The sequence below is a fragment of the Sinohyriopsis cumingii genome, chromosome 5 (genome assembly GCF_028554795.1).
Source record: "Sinohyriopsis cumingii isolate HCF-2022 chromosome 5, ASM2855479v2, whole genome shotgun sequence".
Lineage (NCBI taxonomy): Eukaryota > Metazoa > Mollusca > Bivalvia > Unionida > Unionidae > Sinohyriopsis > Sinohyriopsis cumingii.
In genome coordinates, this window is record NC_142965.1 from 43,777,717 (window position 1) to 43,800,965 (window position 23,249).

At 34.4% G+C, this 23,249-nt stretch overlaps 1 protein-coding gene across 3 annotated transcripts in view; it reads left to right on the forward strand.

Moving 5' to 3' along the window:
* Positions 1-23,249, forward strand: part of LOC149799040 (glutamate receptor ionotropic, kainate 2-like) — a 328,910-nt gene that overhangs the window by 106,499 nt on the left and 199,162 nt on the right. For all 3 annotated transcript variants that reach the window (XM_089958002.1, XM_089958001.1, XM_089958003.1), the window contains one exon: positions 15,356-15,570. The gene's annotated coding sequence lies outside the window, so the exon portion shown is untranslated. The remainder of the gene's footprint in view (positions 1-15,355; positions 15,571-23,249) is intronic.

The window sequence follows — 23,249 nt, forward strand, 5'->3', positions numbered from 1 at the left end:
ATATAAAAAATTACCCAATAGAAAATGACATTCTAGAATGATCCTGATGTTTACAAAATCCAAACCATAACCTGGATTACAGCCAGGAAATTCCAAAACTTAGACCCAAATAAACATATTTACTTCTATTAATAATCATCTTTATATTAAGCCCACACACAGAGAGAATAATTTGGCTATGTATTAGTTGTTTACACAAAGTAAAATAAAAAAGCCAAACAGGTCAAGTAGAAATGAACTCAGTTTTGGGCAAGGTCAAGTCCAGCATACAATGTTACATTACAATAGCATTATTGCAATGATAAAAATAACAAAGAATTAAATTAAATATACATAACACTGGCAAATCCTTTCCGAATGCGTAATGTAAAATAATGGATTAGCGGTTAATTTCTCATCTCAGCATATTATTCTTGGTGAAGCGTCGTAAAAATCCGAAGTTCTCCGAAGCACTAACGTGTATAGCTTTTACTACTTAGTATCATATATATATATATATATATATATATATATATATATATATATATATATATATATATATATATATATATATATATATATATACTGCCAGTAAAACAACAGATAAGTTGACTTATCTAGTCATGACTGAAATGATTGAAATGTGAAAAATGTAATATCTTTCTGAATCCTATATCGCACTCAAAAGAAGATAAATTAGTTTCAAAATTCTACACGAAAAGGGCAGAAGTGAGCAGACTCTCTCCCAACAATATAACTAATCAACAGGACAGCTGCTCTCCCCATTACTCTTCCCATTTCTTCACATTTTCGATAGAGAAAAAAATCAATCTTTTGTCGAACACATTTTCCTCATGTCTTTTTTCATTTTCATTGTCGTAGGTTTAGACCTTAGACAACAATGGATGTAAATTTGATGGACGGATTTTTATAATTTTGCAATCTGACAGAAGTGATTCGCCATATGCTGCTTTTGTCAACGGTGAGTTCACGGCTCTCCAACGTTGGCAACGTAAACGTCTGGGGTAAAACAATTTTATTAAATAAAAAAAGTTTACAAAAAGATGTGCAATTTGTGCTGAAAATATTTTAAATGTATAATTCCGACAAGTTTTGAGACTATATTCTAGAAAGAGAAATTTTATACGGGTGGAAGTAAGTTACGATAAAATAAGAAATTATTTGTATTGTTTGAGTGCTCAATAGAAAAAAAATCAACAAGTATTACAACCGCACTATCATATTGATTTTGACATGAACTACTAATAACATAAGCATGGATGATGCTAGGTTTCAATGACTTAAAAAAAAACATTACAAAACATCACATGTTGGTACTAGATCGTGGTACCGTCCTGAACGTCAACTGACCCATGACAGTACCATATTCAGACGCTCGATGTATCAGTTGACAACTTGAAACAATACCTACCTTACTTTCAGTTTATTTGGAATTTGGTTGGGAGATCATGATAATACAACCACAGGCTGACTTTCTATAAGTCTGCATTGTAATTTAGCCCCTGGAACATTATATTCTTTCAAAACGTTCTGTAAGGGTTAATACTCTGTCCACGCGGATTATTTTTAGGCATGATGTAATTACTTGTTGCGTCACAGTATCTTAAAATTAATTTCCAGTCCAACTAATGAACCGTAGGCCTACATTACTGTCTCTGTAGATTCCAACCAAACAGAGCAGCTGCACAAAAGCCATTATATGTGCCAGCTTACAATCGCTTGGGATATTTATCTATCGCACAGTCTGTTTTAGATCAAATCAGAGTGGGTGAGGAGTGGTGATCTGCAAAATGTCATCAACAAACGCTATTTATACATCGAGTCTGCATTATCACCATGGGGTATTACTTCCCGGTGGGACGCCTCCTGGAGAAACTTTTAGTACTTGTCCCTGATCTCTTTATGTGCTGAGCATATTCTGCCTCCGTGAAATTCTCTGTTTACAATGTATGCCAGCGTTTTGATAAGACTCTTGCTCCGATTTTGCCGTATGTGCTCGGCTACAATTCGACTACGATTTGATTGAGATCAAAGGTTATGTGGAAGAGACTGTTTTAGATGTATGTGTATATTATACACATATATATATTTTGGTTACCTAGTCGAAAGTGTTATAGTTCAACGTGTTACATGCGTCAACTCTTACAAGAAAAACTGCAGAAACATGTAATTGCATATAATACAGCCTTTAACCTTGTCGGCCAACACACACACACACACACACACACCGAGGACACCCACATCTGCAGTGCTTGCTAAGTTTTCGGGCCTTAGAGTGAGAAGGTGTATGAAAGGAATGTACATGTAACATGCGGTCAGGCGGAGGATATCAAAGGTTCAAACCTTCTGTGTGATACTGGGTTCAGTCCATGCATTGCCCTGAAATTGTATATGTACTTTACTGAAGAAATATAAATGATAAATTGTACCAAAATTTAAACTTTTGATATTTGTTTTAAAAAGTGAAAATTATGTAGTTCTGAGCTTCGAGGTGCAAGTTACACGTATCTACTGCTAGGCGATTTTCGTGTCTTAAATTAGACTTTTATAATAAATAGGCAAAACAAACGCATTTATTAGTAGCAGTAGTAGTAAAGATAAACATGAATGAATTCGTATTTTTCCTTTGCACAAGGGCTGTGAACTTTTAAACATGATCTAAAAGTGCTATAGAATTGCTGGAGGGATGTAGTGAGAGTTTGGACAACTGAAAATATCAACACAAATTGCTGCAGAGTTAGTGCGTGTTCTACCAAAATGTATTATAAGAACTGCACAATGTTCATGTGTTTGTAATAACAAAATGCATTAGATAAACTGCGCAATGTTCATTCGAAACACCCAGCGACGATAAGCAGATGCTTCTTGCTCTAAGGTTCTTAGTTAACGAGCATGCGATCAGAAGTCAATGTTACTAGACGCTTTGATTAACATCGTTCGTGAATATCATCAGCGGTTTAAATTATCGTGATTTTAGAAGCTTCATGGTGTTTGAATTTGTTGCTGTTTTAAATTGTACCATACATTTATCACGAACTATGCTGTAAATTGTATATTCAGTATACTTTTATTAGCTTCTTGCTTTTCTTGTTTTCCTCTGTGTTCTTGTTTGTATTGTTTGTTGGTCCAAAATGCAGACCTGTACTCGTAAGTAACGGAAGGTTTCTGTGACTACAACGATACGATGGAACCAGTGTTTTGGTTGACGACTTTGATCAGACAGCGAACAAAATGTACTGAAGCAAGCGGAGACCTTCAAGTATTTGGAAGGAGCGGTAAAAGCTAAGGGAGGATGCGAGGAGGATGTGGATTAAATATTCATGTTAACCTGTTAAAGATGAGCGGTAAAAGCGAAGGGAGGGTGCGAGGAGGATGTGGATTAAATATCCGTGTTAACATGTTAAAGATGAGCGGTAAAAGCGAAGGGAGGATGCGAGGAGGATGTGGATTAAATATTCATGTTAACATGTTAAAGATGCAGTCTTAATTGTGACCTTAGAAACTTCCAGAAAGGTAATTTCCCGTTAAGTTGACAGACTATTTCCAGAAAATGGTTATTGAGACCTAGGTCAAGAAGAGCAGTAGAGGGTATATAACCTTGTTTACCTAAGAATTATTCATTCTTGCCTTAACATCCGAAGCAGAATTAGTCTTTTTGTTGTGTTCAGTTTTTAAGTTTATTGGTTTTTTTTAATTTATTTATTCATATTATTATTAACTGGAATTTACAAGTGCTGAAGAAAATTCTTGGACTAAAACATTTATTAAAAGACTGTTAACTTATCACCACATTACAGGCCATTAACGCATTCAAACCTGCAGATACATCGACATTTTCAATAATGGAACTTATTCGGAACACCACTAGAATTCATGTGGAATATTATGTATTTTGGACTTGTGATAGAACTTAAGGACTATTTGGGGATTTAATTCACAATACTGACATTTCTTTTTAAATGTTCAATAATTTTTCTTGAGAAATAAATTATTTGTGGAATTTTACAAAACTGGTTGTAATTCTCTCTTTTTTGTTACTTTGTTTAGACCGTATTGTAAATCCTACACAGGCAGGGTTAGATTCCTTGAAAAAGGATGAATTGCTCCAGCTTGCCAGACAATATGATCTTTCTGAGGCGAAGCTTCTGTAACGATACAAAGAAATATTTTGGTCTAATATTTGTTAGAGAAAAATCTTTTGGATAAAAGTACTTTGAGTTTGATTGATAAGACTCTGTCTGGCCCTGAAAAAAGAATTGCAATTAAAGCACCAGACATAAATAAAGATATGTAAGCTTCAGCCTCAGAAAGAGGAAAGAAAGACAAATGCACTTAGAGAAACATGAAAGAGAGACAAATGCAAATGCAAGTGAAAAAGAACTGATGGAAATATAGATGCAGAGAGAAAGAGAAAAGAAGAAAGAGAAATGCAGTTTAGGCTAAAAGAATTAGAACTGGCAGGTGGATAACACCAGTCCCTTCACACATAAGTTCAGGTTTTGATATTACTACGAATATTAGGTTAGTACCCTCTTTTAAAGAAACTGAAGTAGATAACTAGTCTCATCATCTTGAACAAATTGCTGACAATTTGAAATGGCCAACAGAGCACTGGACTGTACTATTACAAAGTGTATTTATTGACAATTTTAAATGGCCAAGAGAGCACTGGACTGTACTATTACAAAGTGTATTTATTGACAGTTTGAAATGGCCAAGAGAGCACTGACTGTACTACTAGAAAGTGTAATTATTGACAAAGCTCGTGAAGTCTACACTTCACTGTCAGGACAGCAAAGTGCTGATTTCACTGTGATTAAGGAATCTTGAAGGATTATAAGTTGGTACCTTTGACATATCAACAAAAATTCAGGAACTGTAAGAAGGAAACTGACAGAGAGGATTCTAATTTGCAAGAGAAAAAGAACAATTATTTGACAGAGGGTGCTCAACCAGAAACGTTGCTCAGGACTACAACAACTTCAGATAACTCATTTTATTTGAAGGGTTAAAGAGTTGAGTTCATATTGACGTTAAGACGTTGATGACGTATTGACGTTAAGACGTTAATGACGTATTGACGTTAAGACCTTAATTAGCAAAGGGTCGAAACTTTAAAAAATGCTGCTTGTACAGCTGACGAGTATTACTTGACTCACAATGTTTATTTAGTCCATAAGTCTTCCTCTCTTTTGGTTAAAAAAAAAACACCCATCTCAGTCACATATGATCACTTCGAAATCTCATGCTGACACAGCTTTAGGAATCAGATGTCTGATACGACTGATCGGAAATCCGTATCTCATCGTACGTTCACCTATTGGAAGAAGAAAGTTTGCGTTATTTCTGATTGCTTCAAATTGATAAATAAGCAATAGAATCAAGACAGAGCTATTCCAAATGCTCTTATTTCTAAGAGTTCAGTATCACGGTAATGTATTGAAAGCAATACATTATTTGAGTCAAACAAACTCCAATTAAATTTATTATGGAGAATTATGAATCATTAATGAGCTAAAAGCTTTCTTATCCCGAATGACTAACCTATTGACAAGGGATATAAATCGTACGAACCCCCATCGGCCCCGGGTGGCCGAGCTGTCTGAGTAGTTTCTACTTGACAAATCACTTACATTTCACCTCAGTTCGTTTGGTTTCGAGTCTCGGGATCGGCCAACGTGGGCGTAAGAAAACAAATAACGTGGGTGTAAGAAAATAAATCAGTAGCTTCCCATGGGTAGGTGTTTCTTCCCACGTTCTTCTAATACCCATTATGCTGGCCGTCATGTGTAGCTATCATATGTAGAAAAATTGGCGTTTAACCCCATAACAACTACATCAACGACATGAACCCTCAGAGAAAGTACTGACTGGTCAATTTTATCCGTACTAATTATGCAGCAAATACAACCTTCGCATCCATTAAGCAAATACATCGTTCGTCTCTGATAATACACTCAACCAGAATGAGCGTTGTAGGTAAAATGCAATTAAGACAGGTGTGCTCTTTCATTCTAGCAAGTAATAAACACGTGTTGTCGTAATGCCGTATTGGAAATAAGATATGTGAGCATTGTGAACTGACCGGGGTTATCTTGCCGATGAAGCATGGTGCATGCCATCTTCAGGAGCCAATTCACTCCTCCATTATACCAGTATTACGGAATACAGAAAACAGTTTTACACTCCTGCTCAAACTGTACCGCAAGCACAGAACAACCAGAAGTCTGAATTTTGCATCAAGTTTGTGTGTGAGACTGATTTTGTAACCTTCGGGCAAAATATAAAAAAGTTGACAAAAATTCCACTTGTCTAGTCAGCCTGCCACTAGTTGTTAATGGCACGTAAAACTAGACCCGTACGGTAAAATTAGTTGCTTTTTTGCACCTTACGGCAAATTACTATGTTTTTTATGTTGTTGGTTTTATAATTAAGGTATTTATATAGTAAAAGAATTCCATCAGCTTGTGATATTTGTAGATAGATTTCTTTAGCAGTCTTACAGTGCTTGAAGTAGTTCGGGCTTGGAAAGAGTTTCAAATGCAATGATTGGTAACAATGATGGATTTTTCTTTAATTATTTAGTATTACATGTATTTCCAACATTGTGGTAACCCTCTTATACCCCCATCCCAAATGCATGCCACCCGTACTTCGTACCAGAAGCTGATCTTCCTTGGTCTTAATTACATAGATACGGAGTCTATTGAATATATTGATACAGAATAAAGATAAAATAAAAGCAGTTCCCGGATAAAGATAAAATAAAAGCAGTTCCCGGATAAAGATAAAATAAAAGCAGTTCCCGGATACCCATTTGGACAATACTAGTAATTAAGACTATAGTCAAGTCTCCAAGACTTTATCGAATGCTTTCTTAACGTCTACAAACACAAAAAGAAGTTTTTCATCATTGGCAATTATACAATACTCTAAAGTATATAAGATCATGTCAGTTTCCATGGTAACCGTTTCTAAAACCATCATTATCTCAGATAATTGATTATTATCTTTCAAAAACATTTATATTTTCTTATTTATTAAGGTTATAAATAATTTGCCAAAACAACTTAACAATAATAAAGTTACATCTGTACATGGTAGTCTGACATTCCAATGACATGTGATTTATGTGTTTACATAACTTTAGTTTCTTTCAAATATGCGTTGACAAATACACCAACTCCAAGGGAGACGTTGTGCATCTCAGCGAAAGAGAACACTAGCCAAATGTAAACGCTTCTCTATTTTTTGTCACAATAGAATTTGGATAAATTTTAAAAAAATTAGAAATTTTCCGATTTTTAAAAGTTATTAGACTTGAACCCCGTATCGAGTTATTGGAGATTTTATCGAGATCTATCTGGGGGAAAAACAATAGATAATTCAGCGTTGAACACAAATGTCTCATTTATGAAGTGTTAACGAGATCTGGTTTTATAACTTCAACGACAGGAATAGATGGGTAAGTTAGCACTTTGTGATTCCACTGGATACGAACTTTGATCAAATAGCATTTGTAAGATTCCGGATAACGCAGAGATATGCTTACATCACACATCTGCAGTCCATGGTTCAACCACTATTAAATGTTAGAATCACTGGTTCGTGGTTTCCTTCGGTTACCCCTATCTCAGACTTTCTATCGCGAACATATGATTAGTCGAGTGTGTTGTAAAGTTCGTAGATCATATTGTATAATGTCGTGGAAAAGCAAATTGGTCCTAATCTTGAATAGATGCAATGAATGGTATCTGTAAAAGGCCAATATGATTTAAACATTTTTGTTCAACGTAATCTTCATTCCAAAATATAAAAATCCTAGTTATAGGAGAACATCTGCGAAACATATGCCCTGAAAATATCACCAGTCTGTATGATATATGTTGTAACTTAAAATATGATACCAGTCTGTATGATAGATGTTGTCAATTAAAATTTGATACCAGTCTGTATGATAGATGTTGTCAATTAAAATTTGATACCAGTCTGTATGATAACTTTTGTAACTTAAACTTCCTTTTCTTCAAGTTCTTGTTCCTCTCGTTGTTGTTCTTCTTCAATGCCAATCCTGTTTTATGCAGGTCATTACAGAACGGCTTTGAATTTTATCGTGGCCGTGACCTTTTGTACTGATGATGAAAGCTGGCAATTGGCAAGGACAACAAACGTCCAGCTTCTCGTTTTATGTGTCCTGTACATACGTAAAAATATGTCTACTTCTGAATGATAGCATGTGCATCATGCGAATTATTGCATTTCTTGTTGCTGATTTAGTTCTAAGAGAAAATCGTCCTAATGTGTTGCAATGTTCAGTCGTGGTAGATCCAGTATAGAAGAGCATTGCATTACCTGCCAGGTGATAAACTCGTGCGATAATTCTAGTGCATAATCACAGAAGAGTCTTTCCACGAAAATCATTTTATTCTGTGAGTATGCGTGACTTGATACATATACAAAAAGGAAAGTATTGTTATATAGTAACAAGTAATGACAACTTGTATCTAATTTAGTGTAGTAAATTGAAGTATGTTACAAGTGTTGTATTTTTTTTTTTTCTTTTTCGTGTAGGTTGGTAGGTGGGTAGCGGCAAAATAACCGCCGTCGTAAATTTATTCGTCTTTATTTCCAGTGGGTCTATTTCTTTGCATTACCAGCAATCAAGACACTGTAGATTTTCTAAAGTGCCCCTTTACTGTATCTTGAAAGACATGAAAAGCTATTTTTCTTTGATATAAAATTATATGAAAAAAGACAATTTTCCAACAATCATGTTGTTGTTATCAATGAAAACCAGTCTTGGATGAACAAAAATAATTGCATATTTTGCAAAACGCAAAACAAATCAGAGAGAGTCTTAATCTGTCTGAAACAGAAACTCTGGAACCTGTAAAAGTATTCATAGTTGATGTAACTTTTGCACAGATTTTTCTATGTGAAAAAGAAATCTATGGACCCTTTGGTTGCGCAAATGATCCATTTACTTTAAGAAATATTTCTTTCAAGAAAAAGCCAGAACTAAGACACACAGTATGAAATTTTCAAAATATTAAGAGACATTAAGAATATTGTATGGGTCCAAAAACTTTTTTTTTGCAGTGGGTGAAAATGACTGACATATGCATTGATCAACTAGACCGTTTAATAAATACATTCAATGTAACTAAAATAACAGCAGCATTAAGAGCAACAAAACAACTTTTGGGGCAATTAACCAGGGCTATTTATAGATATGTCATAACTTATCGCTAATATCTATACTCTACGATCAGTTTTAGCATTTTTCACATACCCTCACCCCTTCCGGGTAGCTCCTGACATTATTTTGAAATATATGTCGTCAGACTGCGGTTGAATGAGAGAGTAATGATGGCTGTTAGTTAAAGACGTCAATATCTAGCTCATCCTAAAATTTGCTAGCATAACGTAATAAAGTTGTCATCCAATCAACTTGCTCTAAAAACTGTCTGCCCGTGCTAACATTCTATTTGTACATGCTTAGATCTTGAAACTGTTGCGTCTTTGACGACTATACCAAAGTTACACTGTGATATGAGGCATTTTATCGTAATGGTATTCATGATAAGATATTCTCGGTTTCTCGGAAGGATGGTCCTTCTGTTGCCACTTTGCAGTTTTCCAGTAATACATAATTAAACGCTCTCACAGCTTCTTTGGCAAATTCCTGGCAGACAGTTTTGACTTTTGAATGAGGAAACTTAACTACGTTCATACAATAAAAGTACGATTATAAACTTTTGAGAATGAGGTGATTGGCTGAGGATTTTGAGAAGAGAAGTGGTATAAAATGCAACAGAGAAGCACTGTTTGTACCAATATAATGATAGTAAGATTTCACAGTATAATTGTTACAATATAAGACGACTTCTGTCTACAGAAGGGACACTGGGTGGCAGAGTGGTCCAAGGCGCTCGCCTTTACAAATCACACACACACACACACACACACCTCTATCCGCGTGAGTTCGAGTCTCAGCTCGACCTGTGTGGGAATATGAGAAAGATTTCCAGTTTCCTGTAGGTCAGTGGATCTTCCTGCACTAAATACACTGGTCATGTATAGCCAATAATATGCTGAAATATGACATTAAACACCACAAAACCAACCAAACATGTCTACCGCAACTTGAAGAAAGTGATGTCTTACTGCCACTGACTGAGACTAACCATGGATGGTCGTATTCAAGATTTCAAAGGAAAATTAAAAAGCCATCTAAGAAAGTGCCTTGGCTCAGTGGTTATTGTTGCAGACTCGATATTAATGAATTGGGGTTTCGAATTCTTCCAATTGCAATCCCTGAGTAGGCTGCTGTAACGTGTCTCTGGGCATGGTACCTCACCCACATTGCCCAGACACTTAGCACTTTTTCATGTGCTGATGTGCCCATGAATTTCAATCAATAAGTTGTGTTCAGATAATGAATGATTTAAATGAGGAATCAGCTGGTGTGGTTTTAGCCCAAAAGCCTTCTGACTGCACCCATGGCTTGAGTTTCGTGAGTGAGTGGTTATTGTGCCAGGCTCGAAGGGAAGGTTATGAATTCGAATCTTGCTGTCAGATTAGCCCGGGTATGAGGTCGTGGTGTGTCTTTGGGCATTGTACCTTACTTCTACTGTATCGGCACTAAATTATATTCTTTCGTGTGCCAATGTTCCATTTTACACAAACATATTTAATTATACGGTCGATCCAACGTATCTTGCCTCAAAAATGCTTCTATTTATAAATGATTGTCTAGTTGGTTTGGGCTTATTGCAGGATCCCTCCCTTAGGATCCTTGGGATGAGTTGCAGTGCTTCAGTGGTTAGCGTGTCGGACGTACGAATCATTCTGTCGGATCAAATCCAGTTTTTTCACTTGAGCAAGTTCCCGAGCAAGACACTTTATTCGAATTGCTTTGGCACAATATCACTTTCGTCTGTTGAAGCAACAAATCCCGGATCCGTGACTGCCATCCATTCGAACCTCTATCTTTATGAGCAACAAATCCCGGATCCGTGACTGCCATCCATTCGAACCTCGATCTTCATGAGCAAATACTTTTGAGCTAACAGACAGTTCCTCTATTAGCCTTCGACACACCTTCTTAAATAATGAGCGCTATTTTCATGACTGTTCGAGATATAACACAATTAAGACCGGTGTGAGTTTCATCGAAACATGCAATAGATACACATTACCATTACCGGGAGTACGGGAATTATAAACAGACCCTCGCTTTCGCACTTTCTTACTGATCTGTAGGTTGTCTGTATAGGGAGTTTAGTCGATATAAGAATGTCTCATTAACCACTTTGTTGGAGACAATGGCAATTAAGTTTTAAAATGCGATTTGTTCGATACACCTGCATCTGTCTTTTAGTGGGTCGAAAATTGTATAAACTACGGTACGATATTAGTTTATTGTTTTACTTTCCAAAGTATTTACTGTTTTACAAGAATTATGTCAGTAAGTACTGTTTTTCGACAGATTTAGGTAAATCAAACACCCAATTAGGCATCTCTAATGTTTGTAGGAATATTTGTTGGAAAAGAAAAGCAAAGTGCTCCTGCGTAAAAACACTTGGATACATTCTTAATTACCTCAGTACCGTATGTCTAAGTTATTTTTTTCTGTTGATTATTTCTAACAAACTGTATAGACCCAGATCTGCTATCTATGCAGTTTGACCAGATTTATAAGCGAGTATCTACGGTTATTGAATGTGATAAACGTGCTTTCGGTAGAGAAAGATAGAAAAATTGATTATTTGTTTTTGTGGGTTAGCAATTTTCATGGTTACAACAAACCCTGGATTTCAATACTCCCCTTAAAGTAGTATTGTTGTCGTTGCTGTCATTAACACATTTATGAACTAAAATACCAATTAACGTTTGGTTGCAAAACCACCAAAAATGATTCGAGCGAATACGAATGACTCCACTGTCATTATCTAATCGTTCTTCTTTGACTCATGATTTACTGTACAATGTATTGTTTGAGCATGAATGCATCACTTTACTTTTGTATATGTCATCCAAAGTTTCTCCTGTTTTGCTGATATATTATGTAATCTATTTAGATTCCACATGCAGTCAGGTATTTTGCAGGATTGTAGCGTGCTTTTAGAATTTGATATCAATTGGTACATTTTGTCTTTAGTGTGCTGTTTTGATGTAATGCCTGTAGGAACCAAGTCTCCTCTTTACTTCCTCATCTGATTCCTCTTCAATTGTTAGCGTGCCGGACTTGTAACTAAAAGGGCAATCCTACCATCGGACCAGCCTGGGTAGGCTTCTGTAACGTGTCCATGGGCAAAGCTCTTCACTCCAGTTGCAAAGTCGTAAAAGAATCTACTTGTGTTGTTGTGCACTAAAACAAACCATATCTTCTCTTTCAAAACACCCACCTCGTACACAAATGTTAAAACCAAAGGTTTTGCATATTTGTACCAATTGTATACGGTATCACATAATTTGGACTACCAATTCTCAAGCGTACATTTCAGCAACTTTTTTTTGGTACGTGTACGATATTTGTATTATTTACTTTTTTTCTGATTTAAAAAGCAGCTATTAAGTACAATACATATTCTATTTATTTACTCGTTATTTTTTTATTTATAAAAGAGAGAAAATATCGCAAGTGCATAATAAAAGAAGCCTTTGCACAAAAATCTATATATTGTTATCTAATATGCCTGGCTACATAGATATTAAAAGGAATGTACCGCTGTATACCAGCATGTAATGGTAAGTTATGGACAATTGATCGCAGAAATAAACTTAATTAACGTACGGGTTTCGGTATGGAATTGCTTGTTGCGGTAGAGTAACTGTCGACCTAGAGACAGTCACGCTTTCAGCTCTTGGAAGACAGCTCAATTATTTTGCAAGATGATCTAAGAGTTCAGGACACAATAAACTTGAAGAAACTCTTGAAAAACGTAATAAGATGCTGCCCACTCCCACCCCGACCCCACCCCCATTTTACACCGATTTCCTTACAAGCAGATGTTCTTGGACGTGAACACAGATTTTAGAGGCAATCCAATTAAAATTAGATCTCCACTGCTCTACTTAAAGATCTGACAGCCACCGCTTAATGTAATTGCCATTTTATCGGCCAATCTTCTCGTTCGGAAGACGGAGCAGTATGACTGAAGAACATCACTGTGTGCCGAAGAACAGTATTCACTTTCAAATTTCCTACAGCTGCTTTTCCATTGGCTAATTCTAAGGTCACCATAGCATGACCCCTAAGCGGTCGATATCAGATCTTCACTTAAGACAGTGGAGATCTGAAGCCACTTATCTAAAGAAAATACTCTATTTATTTAGATACTTTAAAATGGTTAAAGAACCTAAATATAGTTTTAAAAAATTACATGCCTCTAGGAACTCGGTTGTCTATTATATTATTATATATAATTCCTTTCAAAGTTCAAAAGAATATGACCAAATTGTCTAACAGTTTAAGATGTTTCAATTTTTTTTTTTTTACAAACGATGCCGTTCCACCATCAAATATTGCCCCATAACTTAAACAGTACAACCTGCGATATGTAATCGCTCATTTTAATAAAATCTGACAAGGACATATAATAACGCAGATTATTATATGCTCATTTTTTTCCCTGTTAACTTTGCATTGTCAGAATCGTTCAATATTCCCCTATACTGAACGCGCGCGACAATACACATATAGCATTCACTTGAATAAAGAAACTACTTTCTATTGTAAACAAACAATGACGCAGACACCAGCACTTTTGATTTGTAAACAAATCATATACACTCACGTAAGAGGCTCTTTACGTTGTGGTTATTTAAATTTGTTTCTGAATGAACTAAAACATGTTTCGTGGACTGCAAAAAAAACCAAAAAAAAAAAAAACAGCTGTTTTGGCACATTCCGCGTTGATACAATGTTACGGATTTAGGCTAGCTACGTTATATAAAAGACGGACGATTATGTCCTTACAAATAGCATACAAGTGACAAGGCATATACCGTCTTCTTTATCTTGTGGTAAGAATGGCAAAATAAAATATACTTACAGTTTTACATCCTGAATTTCCTCAAAATGTTTTTTCTTAATTCTGCAAATCCGAATTACATGAGCCATGTCATAGGTTTTCAATCTGGATTACACATTTCGAAAGTGTGCTGTAATTTCGATGAGAAGTGCAATTGCATCCTCCTTACCGCATTCAAAATGAAATACACATTAAATTCCATAGCGTCCTTTTGAAAATTGCAGTTGAAAGACTTCATATTTTTACCACGTTATGATTTCAAACATTCAATGACAGAAACAGAAACACATTTGCAGACGTAAACACGCTTCTCCCGCGCCACTTCAATCCGATGTATTTCATGTATAATTTGCACAGATGAATCCAGTCCAAAATCACAAACTTTCGTCGAATCGAAACAACATACCAAAATATATTCACTCCAGATCAAATGGAAAAGTCGTTGCAATGCGCATTCATTCACAAAATGACTGCAAATTTCAATTTTAACTAGACACGCCATTTTCTTTCGAAAGTTATGTCGACCGCGCGACTAAGTTCAAATTTATCTGGGCGGAGCTATGTGCGCATTAATAATGATGTCATTTTGTAATGTCAAATCTGCGCTTGTGTATTCAGTTTGGAATACGGCATTCATTCATTTACGTTGTTTCTTGTAGTGTATTTTGTTTATATAATTAAACCTTAGGTAGAATAAAAAAAATGAGCATATAATAAAAAGGTTACTGCATTTGTATGGGAAAATATGAACTCGTTTTGTCTGAAGGATATACTGCACTCACAAGTTCGTACAGTATTCCATACGAAAATTCGTTAATATTTTCCCATACAAATGCAGTAACCTATAATATATGGTAAATTGGGCATCAATTCAATTCTTACAAAACTTCGATACTGAACACATTTCTTGCCTTCAGAATTAATTAATGAGCACAACTAAGAAAAAGCAAAAATAAAAACATTATCTCTCTCTCTCTCTCTCTCTCTCTCTCTCTCTCCTCTCTCTCTCTCTCTCTCTCTCTCTATATATATATATATATATATATATATATATATATATATATATATATATATATATATATATATACATACATACATACATACATACATAAATCCATGCATGCATGCATGCATACATACATACATACATACATACATACATACATACATAATTTGATCATGACGTTCAAGTTTGATAAAGATGCGATTATATCTACAGAGCGTATTGCTAGATTGTAGCGCGCTCTTATTCTAGCTCGTTATTAGCTTCTGTCATATCTACCATTTCTGTAATGAAAATGTATTTCTGTTTGTAGCTGCGATCGACGAAGGTGTGGTTGGCGCATTAAAGACTGCGATCAATCTGAAGCATAACTGTGGGGCTCAATAAATCGTTTAAACAAGACGGCAGAAGAGATAAATTGACTGGAGATTATCAAGTCTTCGGAACGAGAGACATTGGTGTTTGGACGTGATTCTCGGAACAACTTCGATAAGATAATAGAGAGGGCCACGACCTAGATTAGACTGGGTGAGTTGTTTTGCTTTAGTGTTCTCGTTAGAAAGTTTAATTTTCGTCTCTCGCAATTACAGAAAGTCTTCAACGATGGAGAAAGAATTTCGCATTAAGCAGCGATTATAATAATTGAAGAGATTCCGGCTTTATTTTTACATTTATAATAACTTGTTTGGGAACATGTTTTGGTATTTTGGTTGCTATGGATAGCTATTTTTTTATATTTATAGCTTTGTAATTTTTTAGGATTTTTTATATAGACATTTGTCATTAATAAAATAATGTTTTCTTTCAGTTTCAAAGACATTACTATGATTGAAAGTATCGTCAATTTTAAAGAAAACATGCCTCGATAACTATAGGCTTGAAGCACGAATCTTTCTCGGTTTTTTAATCCTTTATCAATATGCAGCAATTGAAATTCTCTAAGTTTAATTGCGAATTCATCTGAATATATAAAACAGAACAAAATGGTGAATATATAAGCTTTCAATAGAAAAAGGTCAATATCTACCCTTTTAATGGTAAGAAGGTAAATATATATGTATATATATATATATATATATATATATATATATATATATATATATATATATATATATATATATATATATATATATATATATATATATATATATATATATATATATATATATATATATATATATATATATATATATATATACTGTATGCTTTATTTTGGTCAAAGTTTCATATGGATCATTGCCAAACCTAAACAAAATAGATGTTTATCGTACCTTTATCATTGAGATTTTGGTCAGTCCTTAGCATATTTGAATTTTAGAATTTAAAACGTTTCAAGACTTATAGTTCTATTATTTCTCCGTGAGAGAGGATTGCGAAAAGCCATGTCAGTTTGAAATGAAATGGCTGAAAACTATTTTTTTCTTTCTGCATTGATATTATGTTTGAACTACTTGCACACCAAGCAGAATATTTTTCGCGTCATCCATTTAGTCTCTTCGTTAGTGTTTTTTCTGCTTACATGTTTTGAAGTCAGACATAAAGTAGGGATTTCACTTTATTTTGGTTTATTTCTCAACTGCAACTAAAATATATAAAAAATTGCGTTGAAGTCTAATATTTTCCTCGCTGAACAATAAAGTGAAGAATAACTCCACTTGTCCATTCGAAACTTCTCGTTCAATCCTACGGATCATATCCGGAATGGATGCCGATAGCTGTCATTCGGACCACCTCATCTATTTACAAAACAAGGAATGAATGAGAAGTTGCGAATGTATCGAACTATTTTATCATTCATAACTTCTCTCTCAACCTTGCAATCAATGCAGTTTAGGAATAGAATGCTGTTCCGAATAGACCGTAGTTAAATATTTCACGAAGAAATTTACAGCGAGCAATTTTTTTTTTGTTGCAAATAACTACGTCTTCCTACATCCTAGACACATTTTCGAAAGGGGCCCCGAGTGGCCGAGTAGTCTAAAGCGCTCACCGTTCCGGATCACTGCCATCTCACCACTGTCTGCGCGGGTTCGAGTCTCAGGCCCGGCTAGCGTGGGTATGTGAGAAAGCCTGCCAGTAGCTTCTCGTGTGTCGGTGGTTCTTCCCGGGGTTTTTCAGGGTTCTTCCTCCACCAGTTATACTGGCCGCCATCTATAGCCTATCTTGTGCTGAAAATGGCGTTAAACACTACAACAACAACAACATTTTCGGAAGAACTTAATTTTATTTCGTTCAAGGCCTTTGGCCCAAGTACAGGATTATACATTCAAGGAAATATATTGTTGAGGTTGAAACACTTAGGCATTTTCTAAGTGTATACTATCACAAATCATATATGTATACATACATGACAGAATATTTATTATTACATAATTTGTAATGTATTGTTCCTTATCGTCAAGGGAAAATATATACACTGTACTGTTTTTCTCATTATCTCATCAAATTTATTAGAAAGAGTAAATTGCAAAATATTTCATAACATGAGTATTTGTAAATAGTACTTTGGAAGAACATTATATCTTATTTCTGAGTATTTTTGGGTATTTTATTTTTTTAAAAAAATGAATTGATCTTCAATTTCACAGCTGTCACATAACAAGCACGATATACGTGCCCTACCGACATTTTTTGCCAGTCCGTAACTATATGCATAGGAAGGTCTCCTTATCCAAAGGTGTTCAACCATTTTATTTCGTTGTTTTCAGCAATATGTATAATTTTTTCACATTCTATAAAACGTGTATAATTCCTGTAATTCTTTAATGGGTTTGATCCATTTACTTCTTTGTGTCATTGCAATTCATTAGCCCTTGCATAAATTACACAATATATAAATAACAACAAATGGCTAATATCATGTGAGAGTCACACAAAATAAAACCCATATTTACAAAGTAGCCGTGTAATATAAGTTGCCAAAGTTATTCTCTCGCTATCATTGAGTATCATTACCATGATACAGCATTTCCTGAAAATGCTTTCCCGCTGTTTTAATTTCCCTCTCTCTTCTGTCTCTATTTATCTATCTATCTATCTATCTATCTATCTATCTATCTATCTATCTATCTATCTATCTATCTATCTGTCTGTCTGTCTGTCTGTCTGCCTTCCTGCCTATATGTCTATCTATAATCTATCTATCTCATTCATTATTGGTAAGATATCATTGAAAAACATGGAGTAAAATAGAGGTCATTATATACAACCTTGTCTTACTCCAGGCTGACAAATTATTTACTTAACTGATTTTGAAAATTCTTTGTATTTATATATATATATATATATATATATATATATATATATATATATATATATATATATATATATATATATATATATATATATATATATATATATATATATATATATATATATATATATATATATATATATATATATATATCCACTTGAAAGCATTAGTCTTAAAAAGTTTTAATCAGTTAACATTGTTATGGTCTCTTTACGATAAGTTTACCTTTCAAATTAGTTAAGTGTATCACCGTTTCTATACACAATGATATTTATGATAACCACGTTTACAGTAAGACCCCATTTTAAAGATAGCCAGCATCCTGCCATGCATACCACAATCTAATAACGCATACCACAAGCTCGCCCAGTCCATTGAATCGACATATAATCAACAGAATCTTCTTCTTTTCTTCCAAAGACATTTCTGTACTATAGGTTGCAACATACAAATATTATATCTACTGTCGAATAACAACGCCAGGTTCCCTCCTGCTTTTGGGATGTCTTGTACTTGATGGCCAACGTATTTGGTCTTTGATTTAAAATTGTAGTCTAGACTTTTTTGCAACTATCTAGTAAAGTTATTCCTGTAAAATTGTTTAGAATATAGGGGCTGCCTTTCTTAAAAGTGGTATAATTAAATCCTTTATCAGAATATAACCTTACAGAGAGGTGTTAAAGAACGTGCTAAAAGATCCTTTTTACAATTTAACAATTCACCATCAAGCACGTCTTCATCAGGTCCCCCATCTTCATCTAGCGATTTAAATTTAATGCTTCATTCTTGGATAATTCTGAGTTGAAAATCTTTGTTGCGTCAATGCATCTAGCACGTATATTATTGTCATGATTTTCTATAATAATACTAATAAATACTACGGATGGATTCAGTACGCGTACAGTCATACCCGAACCATTCCAGATTTTGCATGTTATTGTCGGCATTCATGTTAGGTACTCTAGTTTGCCTCATCACATGAATTCTCTAATTTGCTAACCAGAGTTTTGATCCATGGTTTTTCTTATTTCTGCTTACTTGTCCGTATTAATTTCTGAGTTTCAGAAACGTTTGATACAGTTCCCTTACACCTGGTTTCCAAAACTTGTTCAAAGGAGTGTATTTCCTCTTGTCAAATCCATGCATTCCACATGACATCGTACCAGAGCGAAATATGAATATTTGAATTCCTACAATCTCATTTACAACTATTTGGTGCAGTATAAAAATATTCTTTGGGACATGGCAAGTGCCTGTTCTATATCTTTTGTGTCAGTGGTTACATAATCATTAAAAAAATATAGGGAGAAGGTTAGTCTTTGCCTTCTCTGTCCAGATGAAAACATTAATAGGGTTTTGTACCTAAATATGTATCATCTTCAGCAGTATTATTTTCACATACTAATTTTATTGAAATTTCGATCCATAAATGATCCGATTCAGTTATCATTTGAACAGTGAGTTGTTCAAGATATTTAAATAAATATGACGATAGTATTGTAAAATCTACCAAGCTCCTTCCACCTTTGCAAGATATATAAAATCTCCATTTTCATCGCATATACTATACCCTTTAAAAATGAAACTTTGACCAAATTTTTTCTTCTCAATATCTTTGGATTGTTTAGGCATATCAAAGAAAGAGTTCAGTCTAATAATAAGTGCAAAATGGAGTGATGGGACGAACTTCAATTAATCTTTAATTATATAGTCATCTATACAATCAGTTCTACAATTAAAATCCCCAGTCAGTAACCAGTATATATCACCTTCGCAGTCATTGAAAATATCGATATTTATTTCTAAGACGTCATTGCCATTGGAGAACATGTCATCATATACAGATGTACCTCATATAGATACAAGCGAGTATGACGTCATGCTGAGCCTCAAACAATTGCTTATTCAGTAGTATGACGTCATGCTGAACCTCAAACAATTGCTTATTCAGTAATATGACGTCATGCTAAACCTCAAACAATTGCTTATTCAGTAATATGACGTCATGCTGAACCTCAAACAATTACTTATTCAATAAGATGAAAAATAAATCACTATACTCAATGTAAACATGGTTCGCGTGATTGAAAAACGTGTTTTACACGATTTTACATAGATTTTATTTTATTTATATTTGATTTAATTTCTGTTTAAGGTGATTTGATTGTTTGTGGGTTTTGGAATCTTTTTATTTTCTTTACTTGTCAATATAATGTAATTTTGTTTACAAGGAATTTGATATTATCCAGAAACTTCAGTTTGACCTGAATCGTTCCATAAATACCTAATAATAGAAACATTTGTTTCTATTTTTGACGTAGTTCCTGGCTTTGATTGAGGGTCAAGTAAACAACTTTTTCTTGGAGTAAAATGACTGGTTCTTATGAAGGACAATGGGGCTTCGTGATTTTTATATGTAAACATGATCGCCTGATCCTCTATTTCGCAATTAGGCATTTCCAAAATTGCGAAATACTTAATATTAATAGTGATGTTTAGAGAGAGATCTGAGAGTTTTGGGGTTTTTAAACACTTGATATCAAGTTATTTTCTTCTGTTGTGACTAGTTGAGTTTTTGAGTTATATGTTAATTTTTCTTTAGATTACTTGGACTCTAAAAGATTAATTCGTTTCTTGGAAGTATTATTGTATTCATACAGGATTCTTGAACAAAGACACTTCTTAAAAAATTTATTTGGATTTCCAAAACCGGAGGATTAATTATTGTGTTTCTACAAGGAGCTGTAGACTTCAGCACAATACAGGTTAGTATACGTCATCGCCTTCTATCTTTGATTATTCGTCAGGACTCGAACTTGAAATCATTTTAACATTTTATTATTAGGACTTTTTTTAATATTATTCGTGGGTTAATCTTGGATTATTTTTGGATTTGATTCTTTAAACCGTAAGTTCATATTTTTTTCTTTTTTCCTTTTTACAGTATTTGTCCATGGAAATAAATTATTATATTTTTAAAAGCTTGTTGTCTTCACTCTTTCTTGTGTTACTGTTTATTCGAGCCTAAACACGTAAGATAAGAACGAGCATTGCTACACCACCGCGATTGCAAAGCATATCTTACACAAGCACTGTTATCCCGCTGCGATTGAAAAGCGTGTTTTACACGAGCACTGCTACATCACCGCTGTTATCAGGAACACATGGTTTACTACACATGTATAGTCATGATAAAAAAGATATGATTATATATATATATATATATATATATATATATATATATATATATATATATATATATATATATATATATATATATATATATATATATATATATATATATATATATATAACGTTTCAATGCTTCAATAATTATAGATTACTGCATTTGTATGGGGAAATATGGACGAGTTATTCGGATGGAAATACTGCATGACCTTGGCAGTTGTGAGTGCAGTATATCCATCCGACAAAACGAGTTTATATTTTTCCATACCAATGCAGTAACCTTTTCATTATGTGCTTATTTTCTTATTCTACGTAAGGCTTAATTACGTATTTTAAAAAATACACTACAAGAAACGAAGTAACTGAATGCATGCCGTATTCCATACTAAATACACAAGCGCAGATTCATCATTACACAACAACAACATTATTAAAGCACACTTAACTCCACCCAAATAACTTTGAAGTTAGTCGCGCGCTAGACAAACTTTCGAAAGAAAATGGCGTTTTGGTCTACTTAAAATTGAAATTTGGAGTCATATTGTGAATGAATGTGCATTGCAACAACTTTTCCATTTCATCTGGAATGAATAGAATTTTGTATTTTTGTCGTTTCTACGAAATTTTGTGATTATGGACTGGATTTATCTGCCAATTCTACATGAAGTATATTGGATTTCATCGGCGACGGAGCAGCGTGTTGATATCTGCAAGTGTGTTTCTATTCTACCATTGGATGTTTGAAATCATAATGTGGGAACAATATGAAGTCATTCAATTTCAATTATCAAAAAGACGCTATGAAATATAATGTTTATTTCACTTTGAGTGGAGTAAGGAGTATGTAATTGCACTTGGAATATTGTCGAAATTACAGTACAATTTCGAAATGCGTGATCAAGCTTGAGAACCCATTCTTATTACCAACGAAAGAAGACAGTTTATGCCTTCTAGCTTGCATGTTATTTGTAGGTACCCACTTATTTAATGAAATCAGGCGTCTATCGCCAAAATCCGAATCACTGTATCCAAAAAGTTAATGTGGAATGTAGAAAAGTAGCTGGTATGTGGCAGTCCACGAAACATCTGATTTAGTTCATTCAGAAACAAATTTAATAAACCAAAACGTAAACCGTCTGCTACACGAGTGTACATGATTTGTCTACAAAGTAGTTCCTAATACACTATTGGGCACACGTGTCCTGCACGTGAGTGCAATATAAAGGTGTGCAATATCGTAAAATACTGAACGATTCTGACAATGTAAAGTCAACGGAGAATGTGTATGTGTGTGTGTGTGTGTGTGTGTGTGTGTGTGTGTGTGTGTGTGATTTGGATTTTTAACGTAGCTTTAACAATTTTTCAGTCATATCGCTACGATATCAGCAGTGTGGCAGTTTATAGTGATGTCTAGCACTGGGGCATCATGTCGCAGACATGTATCGTGATATCCCACCCAGTCACTATCCTGACACCAGACCGATCAGTCCTAACACTAACCTCGTAATGCTGAGCGCCAAGCGAGGAAGCTGTTAGTACTATTTTTGTAGTCTTTGGTATGACTCAGCCGGGGATCCCACGACATCAACGGAGTAAAGAATGAGGATATAATAAAGCAAATTATTTCACGGGATCTTAAAATGAAATGAAATCTAAATGATACAATGTTCTTTTTATGCCATGTTCAATCCAGGAAATTAGGTAGATACAGCAGTTATTTATTCTGAAGTTATATTTGGATTTAGTATTGTCGGAATAATTAACT